A 25162-nucleotide genomic window follows, 5' to 3' on the forward strand; every position below is an offset into this window, starting at 1 on the left:
GGTTCCTTTGGTCATGCATGTTTAGTTTAAAGCCTGTATGAGATGAAGCATTTATCTCACAGAAAAAAAACTGCCATGAACTATGAAAATTGGATCAGCTGTGTTTTCTGTTTTGAGTAACATCTATCTGCCAAAACGCATATCTGTTCCATCTACCTTTCTCCTCTGGAACAAATCCAAGCTGATCTGGGAGACCTCTCAAGGAAAATCCTCCCCAGAAGGGCCGGCGTTAGTTCCTCTTTCATGTCTAATCGACTTTTACAGGCCCCGTCCCTTATAGGATGACTCGCACAGCCTCTGTTCCTCATTGGCTGGAAGGGTGATCGTGGCCGGCGGCGCAGCTGGAAAGCATTACTAATCAGAGAGGATGACAAACAGGTGTGTGTGTAGCCCGAGCTGCGAGGGAGATCCTCTTCTGCGGGGAGGAATCCTTCCTTTGTGAAGAGACTCTTCTTATTAAAAACCCGGACAGAACACCACTGAAACTGAGACGTTCATCCGTCCACGGGAGCAGAATCTTCAGGTTTTTCATATGAAAAACACAAAAAAAGGTATTTTTCCACACAAAAAAACACCCAAACAAACTCATTTAATTTTACTAAAACTATTTTTTAAATGCTTTTCTAGGATATATTATAGTCGGGCTTACTATACACATGGACCACAGAGTCTGGATAATATCTGAATTTCTTTCTTGACGTTTAAAAATATTAAAAGCTAAATTAGAATAACTTATGAGGTTGTGAGTACCGGCAGATTTGGTATTTCTCTAAATACCAAACTCCTAGTCTCAATGAAAAAGTGTTCTGATTGACAGTCCCTGTAAATCATGGGAGTTTTTTTTATAATCTTTCACTATTGCTAGGGAGGAAAACCTGCTTTCATCCAAAAAAAAGAAGAATTAAATTAATTTCCTGAAAATAACATATATACCCCGCCACCAATCAACACGCACACATTTGTTATATAAGACAGTGTGGATGTGGAACATCAACATCGGCTATTTTAGCTTTCCCCTTTTTGTGGACTAAAGGCAAACTAAAGAATATTCTTTGCCAAACAAAATGTTAACCAGTAGCTATCAGAAACACCACCTCCTTATCAATTTAGAGTCTCAGAAACAGAAGGTCTAAAACAGAGATGACATCCTGTTAAAAGTGAAGGACTCTTTCATTTGTAAACTCAGATTAGTCCTTTAGAATCTTCTTTGTTTGTGAGCAGAGTTAAGGGAATGTTTATGAATCTTATGCATCAAAGGTTAAAAGTTTTTTAAGGTAAAGATATTCATCTGTGGAAGTATTGTTCCTAAAAGAATGAATGAAACAGGTTTCGAGTGAAGCTCTTGGTTTTTAGATGTTGGGCACCAGCTGGTTCTGCAGGCTGTGTTTTCAAATTCAAACCACAGGAATGCTACAGACATGATCTACAAATATAATTCCTGTGTGCTCTCTACAACCAGCAGCAGCTGTCCTAATCTGTAAGATTATATAAACTATTATTGCGACTGTAATTATTGACAGGATGCTTCCTTCCTATGAATTGTTAGGCAGAGAAAGCAAGTTTGCAGAGCTGCAGAACAATATAACTCAGTTATAACTCAGTATGAAGACATGTTTCAAGACTGATAACATATTTTACCTACAGAAACAGAGTTGCCACCGATAGAGCTGGTTAATGTTAATGTATTGGCTGTGTTTGGCTCTTATTTCCCAGTCCATTCCTGCGTTTTAATTAATGACCACTGAGAGCTTGTGGGACATTCATTCATTTTTTAAATGAGAACTAAAACAATAACCAGAAAAGTTAGGATTTGCCACATTTAATTTAGCAGGATGAAAATTAAAAACCTTCGGTTTCTGTCATGCAGAATTACTCCACCTATGTTTAACCAATTCCACATGCATCATTTAGCACAGATGGTTTAGGGTCCTTCTTGTAGCTTTTTATTGAAGTGTCGTATCCTCATGTGTATGGTCCTGTTATTGATCCGAAAACAAATGAAGACATGTTTTAAATGATAGTTTGGCTGCATAATAAGTTTGATTTTGGTCACTAATTTAAAAAACTTAAAGTGTTTGGATTTAAAAAAAAAAGTCTTGGTTGACTCACACTTGTTTTTTAACGTGGGCAATGGCTCTGTCTCGTCAGTCTGGAAGACGGAAAAAGCTGGACTATAACCATTCCACCTTTCTGGTTCACCTGGCCAGCCCTTCTGACACATAAAAACTTAGTACTTCAATGAAATCTCATCAAAGGAGAACAATTACAGGATTTGGGCTCCATATTGTTTTTAGAATATGCATAAAAAAACACAGTATCTTTAATTTTTTCTCCACTGGCTTGAGACAAAAGGTTTTGGTGCGATTCTGGATAATAGTTTGAATTTGTGAATTTCTTCAACATTGGAAAGAACACAACAAATAATGACATCAACTACTGAAGGCTGAGCTCTTTCCCCCTCATCTTCATGCTCTTCTGCTCCATTGTTTTCCAAACTCTTCACAAATCTGACAGAAGCTAAAAGCGCTGCAATCCAGTCATGCATTTTGTTTACATTTTGCTAAGTCGCTTTGGACAGCAAAGATGTTGAAAAAAGCATCAGCTTTAAATGGCTTCCACACTGAAATCAGAAGAAAAGACTTGAGTGATGTGAACTTTGGAGGAAACCTCAAAGATGCATCACGTCTGTACAATATACCACTCTGATGCAATTAATTTTTTTTAATCATCATTTACTAGAAAAATCAAATGAAGCATTTGGATGGAGAAGTGAAAGTGAAACGTAACTTTCATGGACAATGTGCAGAAACAAAAGGAGAAATGTATTTAAGCTCAATATATGAACCGCATTGAAGCTTCACTTGTCAGGTCTGATGGAGCGCAATGGATAAAATATACAGCAGGACATAAGAGACAACTGCACCAGAGTTTTTATTTTATTTGAGCCTGAGTATAAATATCCTCTAAACCTTTCATCTACGGGAAATTCTCCACAGCTGAGGCTAAGTTAATGGGAAAGGCCGATGATGTTAAAGCCGTCATGTGACTGACTGATATCAAAGCACCATCCCATCATAAAGTCATTTATGTTGGTGATCAAACATCTTAAGGGCGTGTGTGACTGCAGATGACATATTCCACTATAACTGTGAGCAACGCACACTTAACAGGTTTGTCTACAGTTTTTGTCTTATTGCAAGACTGCAAAACATACTTCATATTAGTTGCTGTAAAGATTTAATCATATAAGACAGCCATACATCTGTCTAATCCTCATCATTGAAGGAAAGTCAAACTTGACATCGTAAATCTTAAAAATTATTCTGTCTGATCCCTAAAACAAAAAAACAGGGATAAACCTGGATTATTTAGTGTGACGAAGCAGACGAAATTACCAGCTCAGGTTCATTCAAAATGCAGTGACTCACTTCATGACTGTGTGAAAAGTTTCTTTTTTTTTAGATTAATTATCTCTAATTCCTTTACCTTAAGTTGTCTGCCTTTTCCCTCATATTTTCCTGCAGTGAATTATGTGAAACTGAGAAGTGCAGAGGGGCATGTCTGTGGTTCCAGCAGAAACAACACGTCTTCCACAAAACCCTCCCAGAAACCTGTGAAAACAACGTCGCAGCCACCATGACTCTCCTGCCAAACACTGGTTTTTCTTCAGCTGAGGGCACACAAATACCATCTGCAAACAAACAAACAAACATGACATGGTAATCAAGGGAGAAAGAAGTGTTACTGTAAGAGAGGGAGGACAGCTTCTAACCAAGCTGTCCGAGCAAAGCAATAAAAACCATAGCTTCTTTTGACCTTCTGAAAAACCACATTCACACATCCAAAAGTCCAAAGACACTCACCAAGACAGATTTGGAGAAAAAAACACAAAGAAAACAGTTTAACTATCTTTTAACTTTAAACTCCTTTTAGTCCCATTTTCACACGTCATTTTCATTTTTCATGAAAGTAATGTCTTAAGATTTAAGAGGCTCTTTGTGCTCCCTTTGATCCACCTAAACTGTGCGACAGATGCACTCAGCGTGACTTTTAGGTACCGCCCACAGACTTTAAACACCCTCCCACTTGCATTTGAGATCAAATGCTGTGGTGATGAATACTTTGCACTCACAACTCACAGTTAGTGTTATTTAGAGGACTGACCCTGGCACAAACTACCTCACAGTTCAGCAAGTTCAGTACATGTTTCATAACTTCTGTGCTCAAACTGGGAGTTTATTCAGATAAGTGAATAGAAATATTATACAAAGATGCAGCAGAAACCTGAAACGCCAGCAGAGAAGCTCCACAGGGGGTCTGTACTCTTGTTCTATGTCTTGATGGTATTACTTTGGACGTCCAGTAAAACTTTGTGGGTATAAGTGTAAACCACAACACAGAGACAGGACTTTAACGTTTGGACTGAAAATAATCACCACACCCTAAACATAGACTATCTTCATTATGGGAGGTAGGCTGTGAGGCAGGACATTCTGATGTTCATCTGTAAAATCAACCAATTGTCAATTTTACAGGTGAACATGTAAAATCAGGGTCCTCTCCCTTCTTCAAAAAAAGAAGGGAGAGGACCCTGACTGTGGAAAAGTTTGAAACTGGGCTGTGGAGGAAACGCTGGGGAGAAACACACATAGGAAAAGTGGTCCTTAGGTATTGCATCAAACATTTCTTTATGCTTCTTTAAGAGTCTTCTGCACCCAGGGACGATCACTAAACCAGCACAGAGTGTGCATGAATGCTGAAAGGCAAAGACAGAAGAACAATACATCTGTGTTACACCTCAGCTGTGTTACTCCACACCTGTATTACACTCCACCAGTGGAACACCTCACCTGTGTTACACTACACCAGTGTTACACCTCACCTGTGTTACATCCCACCTGTGTTACACTACAGCAGTGTTACACCTCACCTGTGTTATATCACACCTGTGTTACAGCTCACGTATGTTACATCTCACCTGAGTCACACTACAGCAGTGTTACACCTCACCTGTGTTATATCACACCTGTGTTACAGCTCACGTATGTTACATCTCACCTGAGTCACACTACAGCAGTGTTACACCTCACCTGTGTTATATCACACCTGTGTTAAAGCTCACGTATGTTACATCTCACCTGAGTCACACTACAGCAGTGTTACACCTCACCTGTGTTATATCACACCAGTGTTACACCTCACCTGTGTTACATCCCACCTGTGTTACACTACACCAGTGTTACACCTCACCTGTGTTATATCACACCTGTGTTACAGCTCACGTATGTTACATCTCACCTGAGTCACACTACAGCAGTGTTACACCTCACCTGTGTTATATCACACCTGTGTTACAGCTCACGTATGTTACATCTCACCTGAGTCACACTACAGCAGTGTTACACCTCACCTGTGTTATATCACACCTGTGTTAAAGCTCACGTATGTTACATCTCACCTGAGTCACACTACAGCAGTGTTACACCTCAACTGTGTTATATCACACCAGTGTTACACCTCACCTGTGTTACATCCCACCTGTGTTACACTACACCAGTGTTACACCTCACCTGTGTTATATCACACCTGTGTTACAGCTCACGTATGTTACATCTCACCTGAGTCACACTACAGCAGTGTTACACCTCACCTGCGTTATGCCACACCTGTGTTAATCTTCATGTGTGTTACACTACACCAGCGTTTGATCTCCCCTGTGTCCTGCCATTCCAGTTTTATGCACCTGCATTACATCACACCTGTGTTACGCCACACTTGTATTATGCCACACTTGTGTTTTGCCACACTTGTGTTATGGCACACTTGCGTTACTCCACGCTTGTGTTACGCCACGCTTGTGTTACGCCACGCTTGTGTTACGCCACGCTTGTGTTACGACACGCTTGTGTCATGCCACGCTTGTGTTATGCCACGCTTGTGTTATGCCACACTTGTGTTATGGCACACTTGTGTTACGCCACCCCGGTGTTATGCCACACCTGTAGCCTTACTCCCTTCTTTAAAAAACGTTGCAGCTGCTGCTCGCCGTTTTTCAGGGCATTAATGTGCAGACGATGCTCTTGCTTCTGTGTGTCTGCAGGATTAAGCAGGTCTGAACCACAAACAGAACCACAACCTAATTGTTCATCATTTCCAGAAAAAGTTTTGAGGTTTTTCCTCCTCATGTTTTATACACCACCTTAGGATTCACTAATGGAAATCACCGGTTACACTTTCAGTTTTACAGCTAAATAACGCTCTGTGTTGGCACATGAGGAGGGATTTTTTTCCTCCCCTTGGGAGTCTGCACAAACCAGTGAATGGGGGTGGACACAAAGAGACCTCACTGAACCTTAATTGCTGAATGAAAAGAACTTCCAAAGAAAGCTACATTCCTATTGAATTTAGGTGTATGTTGCATGGCAGTGGTCTGACGCTGCCCCAAATGCCAGTCTCCTGCATTTGCTTCTCATCAGTGCAGTAACACGTTTTTGTGTCACAATAATCCTAAACAAACTTTAAAATCCCAGCAACATAAAAATGAAAGGAAGTTAAAGATTAAAAAAGAATACTCTTTTCCATTTGAGGCAGGTGTTATGTACCCTTTAGGATCTCATCTGAAGGAACAAATGTACTCTGCACAATGCTTAACTACACTTCAAATCAATACAAGTAATTTCAGATAAAAGTAATTCCATAGTTTAAATAAAAGGTTTATGTAAACTGCGTGTTACCTTTAGGAAGTGATGTCTCAGTGTTAGAAACTTTGTGAAGCAGCCAGGAGGCTTCTGAAACAAACAACAACTTTCCAATAAATAATATAAACTCTGGAAAGGAAGAAATGATAAAGACAGTAAAGTTCCAGAAAGCTCATAACTGCTGTAAACCAATAGGATATTAATCTGATCAGCAGGTCCTGTTGTCATTGTGAATACTTCAAACCATTCATACAATGAACATCTGAATTTACTGTTGGTTCTGCAGGATTAAATACTTCAATCCCATAGAGTCCCCAATAAACCCAATTACAACAGTTGTTAATCCCCAAAGACCCACATATAGAAAAAGTCATTTGAAACATCTTTGTAGGAGGTCAGTGATGCATATATTTGTGTGTTTTTAGATCTTTAGTTTTTTGAGACTTTTTATAGAAATGTTGCCATATGGCAACGCTGGAGTTTAGGGGTAACAGCATTTCACTGATTCTTTAACCATGTCACAACTTGGTATGAATTTAAAGCTCTATTACACATTTATTGCAAATCTATCTGCATTACATAGCCTAAACAAATACATACAAATATTATTTGACAATAAAGAACAAAACTTATATATATATGTTTTTAGTAAAAACACATCGAAACTGCATTTTCATGATGGTAATCCCAAAAGTAGGTCTTGTTTTTTGACAGACAATGGCTCACATCGCACTTGTTGCAAAGTGAAGAAGTGTAGCCAGTTACAAACTGTTATTTTTCCTGGTAAATGCCCAAACATCTCTTTGGAAATGTCTTTTGGTGGGTGTTCAGCTGATTGCTTGACAGAAGTACAGTTCAAAGGGCTGCTACTGTCACTGGACCGTCTCTTCCTGATACTCAGAGGACACTCTAGTGATTGCCCTGAGCTTCCATGGCTCTAAGATTGTCATTCTCTTTTTTTATTTTAAAGTTGTGTTATGCAAGATAAGAGAGGATGCCAGCTGCCAGCTCAAACTGTCCTGTGTTCAGTATTTCCTTTTTGTGGACATCTAAAACAGGCAAACAGGAAACTCCATTGCAGAGGAGGCATTAAAAAACAACAGGTTTATGTGTTGCTGCAAATGAACTCAAAAGTTAAGGAAAACCAGTTGAACCAGAGAGAAGTAAGATGGAAGGACCAGAGCAAAAGCTGTGGTTAAAAGATTAAAAAATGAGTCACTATGAAAATGTAACGTTAATTTTCTGAACACTAGTGATCAACGAATAATTATTCAGTGCAGCTGATCCAGATAATCAATCAGGACGTATGGAGTAGAAATACGTTCATATTATTGAAGAAGCCACTGAGCAAGACAAGAAGAAAAGAAAACTAAAATCCATGCTTCCACCTTGAAGTGTTTAGTCATGACAGGAGAGCTCATCTTCATCTTCATCTTCAGCAGGTGGTGCCGTCTGTGTGGTCCTGCTTGGATTAAGAAGGAGATCGAGTAACAAGTAGCTGAATGTTGTAGAAAGGACTAGGTGTTACAATCCCTAACATTTACCACTTAAACCTCAGAAAATCTTGAGGTTCTTGGACTTCCATTAGGTTTCGCCTGCGAAACACACCGTCAGTTGTGTACCTCAACATCTTAAGGTGTTTTGGCCATTTATCACAATACACCCTCCGCTGAGGTAGGCCCACCACAGGATGATCAAGTGTGTGTGTGTCTCGCTGTTAATTAGTCATTTATTTCCATGTGATGTCACTTCTCCTCAGCCACAGCCAGAGGCTCGTCCTCTCAGCTGTGTTGGTCAGTTCTTTGATAGCCTGTCTGTGTGCCCGTCCTCTGACTCCAACCTCTCTGAGGAGCTTAGTAGTCGTACTGGCAACAAAGCACCTGTATCCCACCTCGACTGGGCGCACCCCGATATTCCAGCCTCTGTCCTCTGCTGCTAAGTTGGAATAGCGTAGTTTCTTGAGCTCATAAGATTCATCAAAGGAGTCCTCCCAGGGAATCATCAGCTCTATGATGTAGGCAAGTTGGCACGAGTGGTTGCTGCGATCACAGAGGGGAAGACAAGCCTCTGGTGTAGGTCGAGTCACATTTGCCAGTCCCTGACTGCATTCAGAGGGGTTCAGCTCAGGATGAGAACCCCTGAAAAGTTATTGTTGTAAAACTCACCAAAATATCTTTCACTTTCCAAACCAAACTGGCTTGTCTGTCAGCATTGTGTTTGATAAAGTTTTAATGGTTTGAACTGTCATAAATAGGCAAAGTGAAAATGTTTGTGGAGAAAAGTAGAAATTCTTTACACACAAACTTCAGATTACTTCCACTCAGATTGCAGCCTTCACAACCTGACAGAAGAACCACACTTCTCGACATGGTCTGGTACCATTAAAACCATGGGATGAAACAGCAGCAGCAGCAGCAGCAGCAGCAGCAGCAACAGCAGCAACAGCAGCAACAGCAGCAACAGCAACAGCAACAACAGCAACAACAACAACAACAACAACAACAACAACAACAGCAACAGCAACAGCAACAGCAACAACAACAGCAACAGCAACAGCAACAGCAACAGCAACAGCAACAGCAACAGCAACAGCAACAGCAACAGCAACAGCAACAGCAGCAACAACAACAACAACAACAACAACAACAACAACAGCAACAGCAACAGCAACAGCAACAGCAACAGCAACAGCAACAGCAACAGCAACAACAACAACAACAACAACAACAACAACAACAACAACAACAACAACAACAACAACAACAACAACAACAACAACAACAACAACAACAACAACAACAACAACAACGGATTGGATGTTTCTGCGCTTTTCAAGACGCTCAAATCGCTTACAATGCATGTCCATTATTCATTCACTCCTCATTCATACTTGATCACTGTTCTCACATGCTGCTTTATTTGCAGGATATACACAAGAAAAAAATACAGTGTGTACTAGAAAGTTTGATAGGCTGTGGTTTTTTATGGATGAAGGTGGATGTATTTGCTAAGTGATTCATCAATCAGTACCACAGGCATTTATATTTGTGTGTGTTTGGGTGAGTGTGTAGGTGTGTGTGTGTGTGTGTTCTGATCATCAGGTAAACCCTGATGCAGTTGCACTTGGAGGCGTGCAAAACCTCCTCCAACTGTCATTAATCCCAAGCACCCACTTTGCATGGAGAAAACAGTTGGTGATTCATTTCCTTCAGACTGAAAATTATAGGTAAACACCAAGGAGTATGGCTGGGGGGGCTCAGGGGTGGGGGTGGGGGTGGGGGGGGTGGGCATGGTAGAACGAGAACTATCATTCTACATGTTGGGCTCTCCCTGAGGAACCTAGTCAAGGCTAATAGGACAAGTTATCACTGTCTACTCCAGGCTCCCTCTGCCCGCTGAGCTTATAAAGCTTACAAACCACAAGAAAAATCTCATAAAAGCACATTTAGTAGCTGCATGCACCTCACAGATACAGAGCACACTTCACAGATACAGAGCACGGACAATTTTCAAGACAGAGCAACATTCTGAATCATAATAGGAGGCTAAAACGCACCGGTTCAAATCTTCAGACCAGGTTCAGGAAAAAATAAACTCACTCGTCAGGATTTAGGGTAAAATTAAGGATTGGATTCCCTTCCAGATGAGGGTAAAAAAATAGAACAGTTAAATTACATGTCAGTTTGTGGACACATTCAGTCCAATGTCCAGAAGTATTTTTTCTTTTATTTAAGATTTATTTTACCAGGTGGCTCAGTTGAGAACCGTTTCTCATCTACAACGATGTCCTGTCAGTGAAGAATAAACAACTGTGAATTAAATGTCAAAGGTAAACACAAATAAATGTAGATTCTGGTGTCTTCTTTTCATGATTTAAAGAATTTTAGTTCAAACTCTTTTGGCTAGAGGAAAAACAAAGAGAACAACTACAATTGTCATAAAATGTTTTGTTTCATTTTGGCAGGTATTTTACCATATAAATGTATATATAAATATAATATCATGGGCATCCTCCTCTTATATTGTTAGATAATTAAGTCTAAAACAGTTGGTTTATCTCAGCATTTTGAAGACCTGAATTAAGCCTGATCTCACAAGGCTTTGCTGCTCCCCTCTCTGCATCTACGAGTTTCTGCACACTCGCCCCAACCCCCCCACAGTCTTCTGCGAGTTCAATAATCTGCTTGAAAACCTCTGGACTGTGCTGTCGTCTCTGCTTCACGACCAGCCATAGCCAAATGCTCTGAGACGAGAGCGAGGACAGACTGGCTGAAATGTTAGGGTGAGGGGGGGCTGCAGATAGATTTCCATTTAAATATGTCTTACTCACAGGATTTGGCAGGTTGTTCCTATGGCAACAGTGGCACATCTTTAGATTGGGCAGGAAGTGTACGAGTTGTGACCTCTTAGCTTGACAGCTTTAGCCGGTTAGTCTCGCTGCAAAGGCCGAGGACAGCCAGCCGGCCTCATTTCAAAAGAAAACCCGTCTCCATCCAGTTAAAATGTGTTTCTGCTGTTCAACTCTGAAGGATTTTCTAAAATATTCACAGTCAATAAAAGTACAGAGGTCACAATACCTCTGTTTACACTCGTCAACTATTTTAAGGAGAAGTTTTAAAATTTGATGGGTCTTTGTTAAATAATTAAAAATGTTTTTTTTTTTAGTCGTAACTGTTTTCTGATTACCAGGACACTCCCTGGTCTATCTGGAGACAAATGCAGATATTCAGGAATTAGTCATTCTCACCCTGTTTTCACGTTTGACTCATAAATTTTGCAAAAAGGTCATCATTTTCTTCTGCAATCTTTCCTTATCTTGTCTGCTCTGTGCCATTCTTTAAATCAATATTTTCGAAAAACAATGTTAGATAAATAGCAGAAAGTATCTTGGCTTTTATGTATCGACCATCTGCACTACATGGTTAGAACATCATATCATCAAGAGACCAGCAAAGACAGAAGGCATTGAAGGCATGTACTGGGAAAAGAATCTAAAGGAGCCTGCTAGATGCATTAGCTGAAGTGATTACGGTGGCTCAAATAAAGAGAATCTCGTGTGTCAGAAAACCATTTCCCTTTGTAGGTTTTTCAATGCAGAGGTTGCATTAAATGTTAGGCTGTGGGTAAGACAGATGCGATCATGGCGGGGAAGGGGAGAGAGCGAATATCTCAAACAGAAGAGCAGCCCATGGAGCCTGTGCTGATTGAAAAATCTACAGGCTCCTCCCTCCCTCTGTGCAGGTGCAACCATGGTGACGCATGCTAAACCTCTGGCTTAAGTGGGGTGGGATGGAGAGAGCGACGGCGTCACAAGGAATGTGAGCTGAATTTAAGTGTGAATGAGAGTCTGCAGAAACTGGACAGCATTAGAATGGAAAAAAAGGACAGATCCTGCATTTCCTTCAAGATCTGGAAGGATTTCACATCTGACACTTGATGAATATTGCCTCTTGTGAATTTTACTTTCACTACAGAGACCAACAAGTTTGGTTTGTTAATGTACTTACACAGACCCACTGACCCAGCATACCCACTGAGGCTGTGCAGAGTTTAGCAATCCTTTGCTAAGTGAATTTAAGAGGCTGGGCCGAAATGAAAAACTGATCAACTTTCAAAAGAAGCACAGTCTTTAGTCTCTTTCAGTTGACATAACAGTAACAATGCTAATCTGATCTTTTTTTTTGTCTGGCAGGTGAGATGACCCAAAGAGGCACCCCCAAGACCTTCAAACTCTACTTTTTCTGCTGTTCATGGACATGGTTGGATGATAGAATGTATTTGTTGTCGTTTCAGTCACAAGTTTGTTTGTTGTCTTCTCACAGGTGTCTGAGTGTTTTTGTGTTTGTCTCTTAGGCTCCGGTCTTTTATTAACAAATACATCTCTTCTGTTTTAACTTGTGTCCGGTATGCAATATTGAGTATGTTTATAGGTCTTTTTGGGTTACAGTCACTGAGATGTTTTTTTGTCTCATAACTGATGTTCCAGTGGTTTTGTTTTGTTTAATTTAATGCCTTAATTGCATGTTCATGCATCTGGTTCCATTTTAAAGGATGTCTAATGATGAATTGTTGGATGAATATCAAATAATATTACAACACTAAATAAAAAATAATAATTAGAAATGTGCACGCAACAGTATCTCATCTCATTTTTGTTTCTTTTTATGCCATGAAAGTGTATTTTTAATTTTTATTAGAGCCTGTATATATGACCGTATGTATTTAAGATTGGGGGGTTTGGGGAAATCCGCCATTGATTTTTTGGTGGACTGACAAACGCAAAAAGGGAGAAGAAACAAGCCTGAGGGATATTCCAGAAAGCACATTTAAACTACCCTGACTTTAACCCTGAACTCTGGCTGAAGTCCACCTGAACTTGCTTACCCTGGGTATGTCGGTTCCAAAAGACCGGATATGAGTTGACGTAATTAGGCTCGACTTGGTAACCCTGGGCTAATGCCCATGCACGGCAAGCACATAAAGGCATTCTCAATGGATCGCTGATTTCTGGAGTCACCATGGAAACGCGCGGTGAAAAAAGAGAGGGCTATACTCCAGAAACGGAGACGGAGTCGGAGATTTTAATGACGGTGTATGAAGATTATACGCCCATCAAAAAAGTAATACGGCTGCATCATCAAAAGAACTTGGAGAGCTTGGAGAAAAAGAACAGATAAAGTAAACGTATGTGTTTCTATCTCATTTCCATTTTCATTGTGACGCATATATATGTAACTTCTCCAACTTAAATGAATTACTTCAACTGGTAACAAGTAGTTGAGTTAAATTTATTCAACCTAATTTCTTACGTTTTTCCAACTCAGTAATTGTTTTTACAACTGAAATTTACATATTTATCTAACTAAGTGTCATACTACTCCAATTCCATTAAATGTTTTGCCATCGTAATTTATTCTACTTCTTGGACTCTCATCATATGTCTAAGCTTGGGGCCACAGATATTCTCATTTTTGTAACAGTTAAATGAATTATTCAATGTGGATTTGCAACATGATGCACTGATTCACTTAACATGACTCTGACTTTAACTTCACTTCCAACATTAAACAGCAGTCGTGGTGTTAAATAAACTTATCCTCTCACTTATGGTGCAGAGAGAATTAAACATGACAGGACAAATAACTAGACAAAAAACAGCTAAAAGACTACACACATTTTGGACAAAATCCTACACTTAAACCCAAATCCGTCCAGACAGGCAAAGGGAATGGTATCCCACAATTCCTTGCGCTGCCGATCTAACAACAGCACCACAGTTACACCTACTTAATCGAATTAATTTGAATGAAAGTAAAATATTTGTCTGATAACTACATGTTATTTTTAAGCTGACTGAACTCCAAAAAATTATTTATCTTAACTGAAGCAAAAAATGAAGTTAGATCAATGTAAAAAATGTATCTTTCCAACATCCATATGTGGTCTTATCACCCTCTCATGGTGGAAAAAGTATTATCAGAGCTTCGTCATCCACTAAATCATCTTCAAATGGAAATACCATGCTTCTTTACCTCTCTGAAAACAAACTAACCTTCAACTAAACCTGCTCCTGACCAGGTTATGTTCAGAGCATGAGTTGCTATGGCCACTTGACATACCCTGAAACATACCTCCATTTTTGGAGCCGAAAACTGAGGTTATCCACTTCCTTAGCCTCAAACTTACCGTGGTAACTAGCATAACCTGCTTTCTGGAATACCCCCCTGGTGGTTGTTGAAACATCCAAGACCTCTTTTAAGCTCTGACCCCAAATTGTTAATCAAAAAACCATGCCCAAAAATTGGTGCGTTTTTTACTTTAAATTAAAAAACAAAATAAAAAGGGTCATGAAGATGTAGCCCAGTAGAGTTGCCTTCAAAATGAAGGTAAAACACAATTTAAAAAAATAAAATAAAAATTCAGCCAAACTCCCAAGGATGTTGAAATGTTTTTGAAGTTGCCTGCTTTCAAGTGGTGGGGTTGTGGGCTATCAACAAGCTCACCCTTGACTGGTGAGAATGGTTTCCATAATAATGATAACTGAGACAGGCTCAAACAAATCACTGATTACTGACAACGTCTGCCTCCAACAAGGCGATGCCTGTATTGTGAAAAAATGGCGACTGAATTGATTTTATTTGATTGGAGCTGGAACTAAACCATTCGATGATGTTGCATTCACTCAGTCCAGTTCTCTTATACAATTCATTGTTATAAAACAATAATAAATGAATTACTTGAATTAGAATGCAGATTTTTCTTAGATCTACAGTAAATATACGTTTCCAGATTTAAGTCACAGTTTAAAACATTCTCATTATACATTGTTATTCAAACACTTCCTTTGATCTAATTTGTAACTTGATGAGGGATTTTATCATTTCAATAACTAGTTTTTTTAAAAGTTTGAGTCCCATCAGGCTCCATAAACCTCTAAAGGAAGATATGCTTAAGCTAACAAAGAAATTGTTTCATTATCAGAGACTAAAAGTCATAGTTTCCTGTTAAGTGAGTGTTGCTGTCCTGAGAATGTTTTTTATAGGAAAACAGAAGTATCTTGAAATTATAAAAGATTATATTCCTAAAAATGTGTTTTTGTTCACACAGAGAGTCGTCTGACAGAAAGTCATTATTTGTTTTTTTAAAGACTTCTTTCCTCCCAAATATTACCTTACCTGATCTCACAGCAAGACTGTGTTACTTAATCCACCCCCTCTCCACCTCAGGTGGTTGACAGAACTGGGCATTGTGGGAAACAATAAATCTGCAGTTAACTTCTCCATGTCTTCTGAGGTTGGGGGGTCACATGGTGGGCTACTTGAACTCAACTCTGACACACAAGCGGCAGCGCTGAATGACACGGTTCCCTTCCTCCCTGGAATGGGGGCAGACAGCAGTGAGTTACAAAAGTCTTTTTCTAATAATTAGCCTTTGGGTGGGGGCAACCCTTGTGGGTCCCGCAGCAGGAGAGTCACAGAGGTAATAATGCCCCCCAGCCCCACCCTCCTGATAAGCATACAGAAGGCATTCACACACAAACGCTGTCACATAGGGAGACATGGGCCACCGAGTCTCCTCTGAAAATGATAGCTTATGGTCTGTGCCCCCCCAGGGCATCCCAGACGGGCACCCATGGGCAGTGGAGGAGAAACAGTGTGTAGATTAGCGTTTGAAGCAGAGAGATCAGATCAGAACGGCTGTGGTTTGGAACAGAGCAGGGTGCATTCTTAAGCTCTGGTTCTTAGCAAAGCTTTGTGTCTGTTCATGGGATCCATATGTGCCAGGAATGCACATAAACTTTGTTTGTTTGCATGGCTTTGATGCATGTGTCCACATGCTGTACTTTTGTGTGATGGAGGGGTTCAGCGCTCTCAGAATAGCTGTGTAATGATCCACGGGCCCTTTTGATAACTCCTACAGTTGAGGCCGTGGCCCCAGTCTTCTTATCTCCGGAGGACAATGTCGCACTCAGAGCAGCTGCTGCAGCAACACACACATATCAGCACACACACACACACACACCAGCCCTGCAGCATTCCCACACGCTTAACTTCACACAGACATGCTTGCACACAAACACAGACATTTAAAAGCGTAGAAAAGTGCATGCACATTCCCCGGGACGTGCAACAAGAGCACACAAACCTCCGCTTGAATGCAAAGGGAAATCTGTTGCACGTGTGCACTCAGTCACACAGCCCTCGCAGTCTTCAGCAGTCTCAACAACTGAGCCTTTATCACCAACTCCTCCTGACTTCAAATTACAGCGTCATTATCTGCCACTCACCTCCTCAAACTTTAATAATTGATCAACTGAGATTGATTAAGCATGTTATTAGTGCTGGATAATTGACTTGATAATGAGCAGATTGCCTGCTAATTGTTTAACAGATAATAAGATTCAAAATCTGCCTCAGGCAATAACTTGAATAGATGCTGGAATAGACACTGTACTGCTGGAAAAATGTCAATCAGCCTTTCATCACAGTCAGGTGTTTGAGATTGACTCTTTCTGATCGCCTGGCATATATTTTACATGAACATGAGTAAAACTTGTGACAAAGCTGATGTTGGTCATTTTTATGTAGCTTGCAGCAGGGCGGGTTTTCTCCTCATTCATCTGGACTTCTGGTTCTGGGATTACAAACATTACTATATATCTTTACATTAACTGGCACTGAATTGCAGGGTTCTTCATTTGTAATCATCTGGATAAGAACAAAAATTAAAGAAAGCCAGTCAATAGCACAGTTTTACTGGCAAGATGGCTTTTGAACAAATTGACATTTAAATGCACCACTCCATTTAAACTTGTTCCGGATTTGCACTAGATATCCATGTAAACAGATGTTAAATATGAAGAAAAGCCTGCCGGAGGAAATCTGTATTAGGCAGACAAAAGTTTTCAACTGTAAATCAAACTCAAGGAAAACAAATAAAAAACCCTTTCCAGTCAAATTTAAAACGGTAAAGCAGTAAAACTCCCTGGGCTGAAACAATTTGTGAATTACAGAGGATTTTTATTACTCTATGCTGCTAATTTCAAACAATTTCAACTTCCCATATTAATTATGAATCATAATTTACCTTCCAGGAGCATCAGGTTCTCATTTTAACCCTTCAAATTTATATCCAATTATGGAAAAAAAAAAAGTCTTTGCTAAATTAAGGTATGTTTAAAGTGGAAGATATTTGATGCGTATTTGCATCAATTGACATAAAGACAATCCATAACCAGTTTTGATTTAATATTACATTTTCAACTTTTCCTCAATTTTTAGTCTTAGAAATTAAACAACAACTGAATCAAGAAGCCACAGAGCTTCTGCCAACACAGACCTGTCCTACTCTCAGACCCAGTTTGTTGTCTGAATGAAGCCCTGATAGATTTAGCCTGGCTGACTGGAATAATGTTAATTCTAAGTCTCCCTTCAAGTCTAATCTAAACTCCTAGATGACTAAAATCTCTGTTAATATCGCTGGGAGTCTTGGTGCCATGGAATTAATAATTCCACCCCCCTTTGTTTTGGATTAAGATTTCCCTAAGTGTCACATCTACATCATCTCATAATTTTTCGCACTGTTTTTGTTTCTCTATTGGAAGTTGATCATTAGCCATCAGTGGTTCTCTGTGTTTGCCATAGGGCTACACCCCTACCCCCCTGTGTGGCAAAATCACAGGAAAGAAAAAAAATGAGGGTAGTTGGTAAACAGTATTCTTTCACAGCTCAGCAGGAGACACCATGACTGCTGCCTGTACTATCATAACCACAGACATATTTAACTGCACCAAGCATCTTAATGAGACAATTAGACAAAGGATTTTTAAGTCTTATGACTAATGTCTGCCTGTATGCTGTCCACAGATGGAACAGCCGATCTGAGATTTTTTGGGGGGAAAAAATGTGTTTGTTTTTTCTTTTTTTACTATTTAGTGAGAGTAGTTCAAATAATCCAAACTGATTCCCAGTTTCTCAACACATTTTCACTTTCAGGAGGAAATAGGACACTGGAATTAATTTGTTCCATGGACATCTAAGTGAAGTCAGGATAACTGCAGATGGAGCTCATCAGCACATACAGTATGAGACCTTAAGGATGTCATATCTCCCAGTATAGTGGATTCTCTCACACACCAAACTGCTGCGGCAAGTCTCCGCTGTCATTAACCTAGATTGCTCTATAAATTATCTTCTATTTCCAATTAGGGGACACAGAAGTGAACCACAAAGACAAAGAACAAAAGAAAAAGGAAGAGGCTGAAAAGGTCAGTTAAGCTGGTAAATGTGAGAAAAAAGGAAGAGAATGGATGAAGACAAGGATGCAACAAGAAACAAAAAGAAAGGTTAAAAAAAGGAGGCAAGGCTGTTAGCAATAAACTTGTTCACATTATGTCAGAATCTAACACACCAAAAAGTCTTATTTCTATGAGTGAAGATTTCAGCATCAACATGTACTGTTATTCTGACAGGTTTGGCTCCTAATACAAAGACCAGAAACCCCCTTTTGCTTCTTTCTCAGCTATTTGTGCTTCACTCTGAAGGCATTTGAACTCTTTTTGGGTCTCCAGCCCTCAAGCTGTGCACAGTTTTACCACCTCAGTCGCACAAACACACACGACCCCAGAGAACAACAAGAGTATCTGACACAGCTGACTGGACTATAACCAAACGCACGTCCACACACTCCACTGACCTGATTATCAAGAAAAGAACAGAAATTATTAAAATCCAAAAGAATCCAGAGGCATGTTGAGCAAATTGATTATGGGGAAGAAATGGCAGTGAAATTGAAAAACAACAGAAATCAGGGAACGTGGAGAGCAGAAACAAAGCGGCTGCTGTTTCAGAAAGGGAAGACAGGGGAAGGGGGGGCTTTGGCAGAGTGATTGACAGGTGATGAGAGGTTTTATTCACCTGATAGCTCTGGGTGAGTGAGTGGTGTTTCTCATCTCAGGTGTCATTATTGAATGTTGGAGGAAGATGTGGGTCATCCAGGTTCTAAGCAGACAGTAGAGGTCAGAACACACGATGCTGTTTACTCATGCATGTAAGCACATACACACACATCCTCTCTGCAGACCTCAGCACTGATCTGGTTATTGCCTTCTTACACCCATTTATAAAAAGGTTATAGACTTTTCCAGACATCTCCATCTCGTTCCAGAATATTGTAGACTTTATCTATATTTTAGCTTTCTGCTGAAGTTTACTCTGACCGTTTTCAATTCCAGGTCTAATGTCTGGTTCAGCCTTAACTGCAGTCTCTGAAAGACGCTGAAGGTGGATGAAGGTCCTCCAGCATATTTACATGAGACTAGTCGCTAAGGATTTTTTTATTTATTTTATGAAAATATGTGGTTGTGCCTGCTGTGAAGGTTTAGGCTTATGGTTTGCAGATGAATGAAAGTGCTGTGTTTGTGTTCAAAGCCTTTGTCCCAACTTCCTTTACAGGTGGATACAGGGTGTCTGCAAAAGAAAAATAGTCAAACCTGTACAAGGCGTGAATGAAATGTCTTACCCAAGGACACAATGCCAGCTTGCGGCGGAGGAGCAGGGAACAAACCACCGACCCTTCAATCACTGGCTGACCTGCTGCCCTATTTCACAATACACTCACCTGACTCACCCATGACAACAGCGTGTTCCATTTTCATGGCGTTAAGACACACCTGCGCTCCCCTTAAAATGAATCTGCTCCTCTCTATGGTCCTTAACCCAACCCAATGCAGATCAACCCCTGTACAGGTCAAGCCCCTCATATGGATACGTGTGATTAAAGCTTAAGCTGGACTTTTACTCTGGGTTTCCCAGCAAGTTGTGAATGGGATGGTTCCATGTATTTTTAAACTAAACTCAGAGCCTGGAGACAGCTCCAAATGAGAGTTTAGTGATGACACAAATCAAACTTTTGGCTGTTGGGCTTTTAGGCCACACCTATGTTCAGTGCATCATCATCCCCAAGTATAGGGGACAAAACATTTTTTTAGAATGAATTGACACCAATTTATCACAAAAACTGCTGTCTTAGAAGAAATAAGTAGATGAAAGAAATCCAGAGAGATTTCATTACATAAGAAGCAGCTGTTGGTTACATGTGCCCTTCAGGATCCTTTCACCAGAAAACCTACATCTCTATGAGGTCAGTGTGGTCAATCAGGCACGCAAATTAAAAACCTCATTACTTAACATAGTTCGTGGCTCATCCCAATATGCAACCTGAGAAAGGCTTATTTTAACAGCGCAAATGCTGTTGAGTGCTGATGAGATGGAAAGAATGACACCTGCCACTTGTTTTGGAAGCAACACCTTTATTTTTGAAGAAATCGATCAACTTCAGCTTCTCAGTGCTGAGAAAGTGAAAAAAGGTAAATTTGAAAAAGTCAGCATCAGTACTTTGTCCAAAGTTTTGAGGAATATATTTAGTTTAGTGACGTTTAATCAAAACCTACCTCCATCAGCCCTTCCTTTAGATTCTTACACTTTTTATAGCTAAACATCAACCAGACTTCTGATATAAGCTATTTACTTTAGATCTTTAATGAGTTACAAAGGATTTATTTTAGTTACATTTGTCCATTTGAGTTTCTACTTTGATTTGTGGTGTTACATCTCACTAAACTGATCACCCTGAACATTTTTAGAATGGAAAAATAATGATATGAGTAGAAGAAGAAGATGGATGGATGGATGGGTGGATGGATGGATGGATGGATGGATGGATGGATGGATGGATGGATGGATGGATGGATGGATGGATGGATGGTGGGATGGATGGATGGATGGATGGATGGATGGATGGATGGATGGATGGATGGATGGATGGATGGATGGATGGATGGATGGAATGAAAACATAAAAAGTCATAGTTTTTAGGATAGATGTGATAATATTTGTTAGTTTTAGCCAATAATGTGTTTTCTGTCCATCTGCACTGAACTATAGGAAGCTCCTCAATCAACAGTGGGTGAACACATGAGTAGCATGTTTCACTTGTTTACCCCTTTCACTGGTTTAACCCCTTGATGCCTTTTGATGCAGATATGCATCAAACTGCTCAGGCTCCAAAATGACCTTAATTTAGCATCTACATGAAACCAAAAACATCAGTGAAATTGTCTTTTCATAGCTGGAAATAAATTCAGGCGTCAAGGGGTCAAATAAATACAGTCTTGATGCCACATGGAATGTATTTATCAATGTCATAAAACTAAACATAATGTCAAATGGATTAGTTTATGCAAACTGCCATTTTTTGTTGTGACCCACCCATGGGCTCAAAGCCTCAATATATCCCAATCAGAGGGCAGACACTCCTTCACTAGGCTACTGAACTGGTTGTACTAGATTGTGTCTCTTAATTCTCAGAAGTCTTTCCGCCCTGAAGTTTGCCATGTTCTTCTCAGAAGGACATAAATGAGACCCAGGTTCTTGCTCTAGTATTGTTTCCAACATTATAGTGGAGTTCTCCTTCCTCCCCTGATGATGCTTTGTTCCAGGCAAGCAGGAAAAACACAGCAGGAAACTTTTCTATTAATTCCCGGTAGTTGCCTCATGCTGGGGGGGTTAGGGCAAACTAATCTGTGTTTTGCTTTGCATCACAGACAAGAGTCCGCTTGTGTGAAGGTCAAGAGACTGAAGACAAGCGAGGACAAAAAGCAAACGTTGGAATTCACAACAGTTTGGAGTTGGACAAACTTTAAACTAGATTTAATTATTCAAAGTTTCAATACTGATAAGGAAGCACTAAACAAACTCCGCTGTAGCCTAAACTTGAAAATGGACACGTGTCTGTGAGTTAAACAAACATATCATATAACATGGATAGGGCATATCAGTGCTTTGTTAAACAAAAAACAACTTTCAACAGGGACACAAAAACTCCTGGTCATGAATCAGCCCACTGCTCACATGCAAAGACGTGTGGCACACTGCAGAGGAATAGTTTTTTATGACGTGATAATTTTCTGACCCTTCTTTGTGAGAGGAAGTCAGTGGAAATGTATCTGAGGTCCATGACGTGATTTAGACCCGGGTCAAAGGATTTCTCCATGCTTGTTTGGGAAACATACCTGCTATAAAAATCCTCATTGATCAAACTACATCAAAAATCGCTTCCCTTTTGGACCAAACACCACCAACACTTAATTGGTGATGAAAACCATTTTCATGGAAGCACCATGAGACAGGGATAAAAGAAATACAGATTCGAGGAAGAGGAATACAGACACAAACATGCAAACAACTCATGGTTGTAGTTAAAATGTAATGTAGAGAAAAAATGCAAAAAACACATCAGGCAGCCTGAGAGGTGTGGAGTAGGAGGATGGCAGCACAAAGTAGAGGAGGTGAGAACGACCGATGAAAACTTAGGGTTATGGGTCTTTGGAAGGGGGCAGGAAACTTCATTTCATCACAGTCACCCCCACACACATGTTCCTGTCAACTCCTGCCTTGGTGCTCCTCAACCACAGCTCTATAATCACTCATTGGATGTTCAGGCCAGGACTTAGACATCTCTGTTGGCTCGCTGACCCCGGAGTCACCCCTCATCCATGTCAGAGCTCCGTGACTGAGACCGAGTTTCTTGGACTTGCAGGAGGATTTCTGGATTTATAGCTGTGTGCCGGACTGCAGTTGACCTTCTGTGCTGTAGAATAATGTGCACCTGTCCAGAACTGTAACTGCAGGTTTCACTGGAGGTTGGACTCTTCCTGCTGGCAGCAGCGTTTCTGACGAGGAATCACTTTATAGTTAAAGTGAGATAACCTGCTGGACTTAAAGATTATAAAAGAAGAAACATAAAACAAAGATGAGCCTTTTACAAAGTTGTTCATTTTTTTTAAACATATCTCTTTTATTTTACAGTTGAATTATTGTCAAAGTAAGACCAGCTTTTAAATACAATTTCAAACAAGTAGAGAATGACTTGTCTGTTGCTGCATCCTGCTGTGCTGTGTGATCAAAGGATTCAAAGAGATTCACACAAAGATAATCAATAAACTACAGATATCCCACCTCCCTGCTCTGCACCCACCACAAAAAATAAGCAAAGAAAATTCTTAATTGGGCCTCATTACCACAAATATAATATGGAAGCACCTCAGGCTCCTAACGGTCAGCTGAGGTTCATAACAGGAAATTAAACCTGGTCTAAAATGGAAAACTACTCTTGTAACTACAATGCCTTCATTGGTGTATCAAACCAGCATTTTACACAAATATGCATAGAAGCGAGATGAGAACAAGAGTTTCACTTAGTTTATTTAAGGTGGTATGCAGCTAACAAACCGTCTGGTCTTTGTTGCTTCCTGTTGTTAACATGATCAGGTGTTTTTCTAGAAATCATTTTAAATATTTTTAAGACTAAAATAACTTTAGAAATCCTGTGGCTTTGCTCATAATATCATTTTCCAATTTTTTTTATTGTCAATAAGTTTTACTTTATTGCATTTATTTGATGGTCTTTAATATGACTCATACTTTAAAGCACAAATTGCATCCAGATGCTGTGTTTCGTTTACACCCCCCCACAGGCTGCCCTCAGGCCACATTTAATTGTGTGACTGACTTACACAGTTAAAGCAAACTAGAAAGTGAGTTCCTCCCCTTGTGTCGGATTCAAAATCCTTTGTCCTGGAGCAGAACTGGTTCCTGCATGTCGCAGGTTTGGAGATGGCTAAGCATCAAACAGCAGCAGACATCCCTTCACCCACAGGGAGATGCGGGATGTTTGGTGGTGAAAATGACACCCTAGACTGGAAGCAAAGTCATAATAAAAGCAGCAGCACTCCCCTCACACACACACACACACACACATACACACCCCACTCCTGAAATCTATACTAAGATGAGCAGCTGACTGAATGGAGCATGTTTTTATCCTTCTTTTGATGACCCTTTCAGGACTCCCATGATTATATTACAAAGACACACTCTGAGGTGCAGTGACACACACACACACAGAGCGTTTGCTGACACTCCACATCAAACAGTGTCTGCAGACAGGTAATGTGTGTGCAAAGAACACTAAAAAGGAGAGCAGAAGCTTGAAGGGGAGAAAGCATCGGACATCAACTGCACGGAGGCTTTGATCTGGTTTGATGTCTGATGCATATTCCCTTATTCTCTTTATTAGAGGAGAAACAGATGAATGGAGAGGCAGAGAGGGAAATGAAGCCACAGACAACATGAAAGCATCATTAGACAGCAGTGGATTTAACCTCTCACAAAAGGCACATCCACTAACACAAATCAATCCCAGCAGAGGCGAATGCCAGACATCATTATATATTTGGATGCCTTCTTCATCCTCACATCGTCCTCCTGTCACCCCAAAACAGCAACAAAAACAAAAGGAAACCAAACATATTGTGATGCGTTTAATTTGAACTCTGCACCGTTTTTCAGGTATGACAAAAAATAAATATAGCGGAAGCAGCATGATCATCTGCATACAGCTCAGTGTCAAAACCCACAAGACCTCCAAGAATAATTCTTTTTAGTGTCAACTCGGGTTTTGGTTTTAACTTATATTTTTTTCTTAATCTTAACTGTTTTCGTCCAAATAAAGTGGTATTGCGTGTGGATCAGCGCCACACGGTTGCAGTCCAGCACACACACCTGCAATCTCCCCGAGGCCGCCAACACCCCTCCTTCTTATCAGCAGCAGATTATCAGTTCCTACTGTATTCCTGGGAATGGGCATTTCATTCCAGTCCTAATAGCCTGCCTAAGTGTTTTTGTCTTTGTCCTTTTGTGTCCTTGCCTTTCAATCTACCCCACTGATTGCAATCTAGCTGAACAGGTGAGTGGATTCGTCAGGAGAGTGACATCCTTTATCTCAGCAGGACTTCCTGGAATAATTGGGGGGTGAAGAGGCACCGTGCAGTGAGAGCTGAAGATGCAGAGGAAGGTGCTGACACAGCGTTGCTCTGAGAGGTGAGGAGATGACGTGGTTCAGGA

The 25162-nt window shown here is 40.3% G+C and overlaps 1 long non-coding RNA gene across 1 annotated transcript; it reads left to right on the forward strand.

Moving 5' to 3' along the window:
• Positions 1-384: 384 nt before the first annotated feature.
• On the forward strand, positions 385-12827 carry LOC144981718 (uncharacterized). The gene is made up of 2 exons (XR_013647256.1): positions 385-551; positions 12391-12827. It is a non-coding gene; the product is annotated as an uncharacterized LOC144981718 (long non-coding RNA).
• The last annotated feature ends 12335 nt before the right edge of the window (positions 12828-25162 follow it).

This window comes from Oryzias latipes, chromosome 13 (assembly GCF_053564925.1).
Source record: "Oryzias latipes strain Hd-rR chromosome 13, Olatipes_Hd-rR_3.1".
NCBI lineage: Eukaryota > Metazoa > Chordata > Actinopteri > Beloniformes > Adrianichthyidae > Oryzias > Oryzias latipes.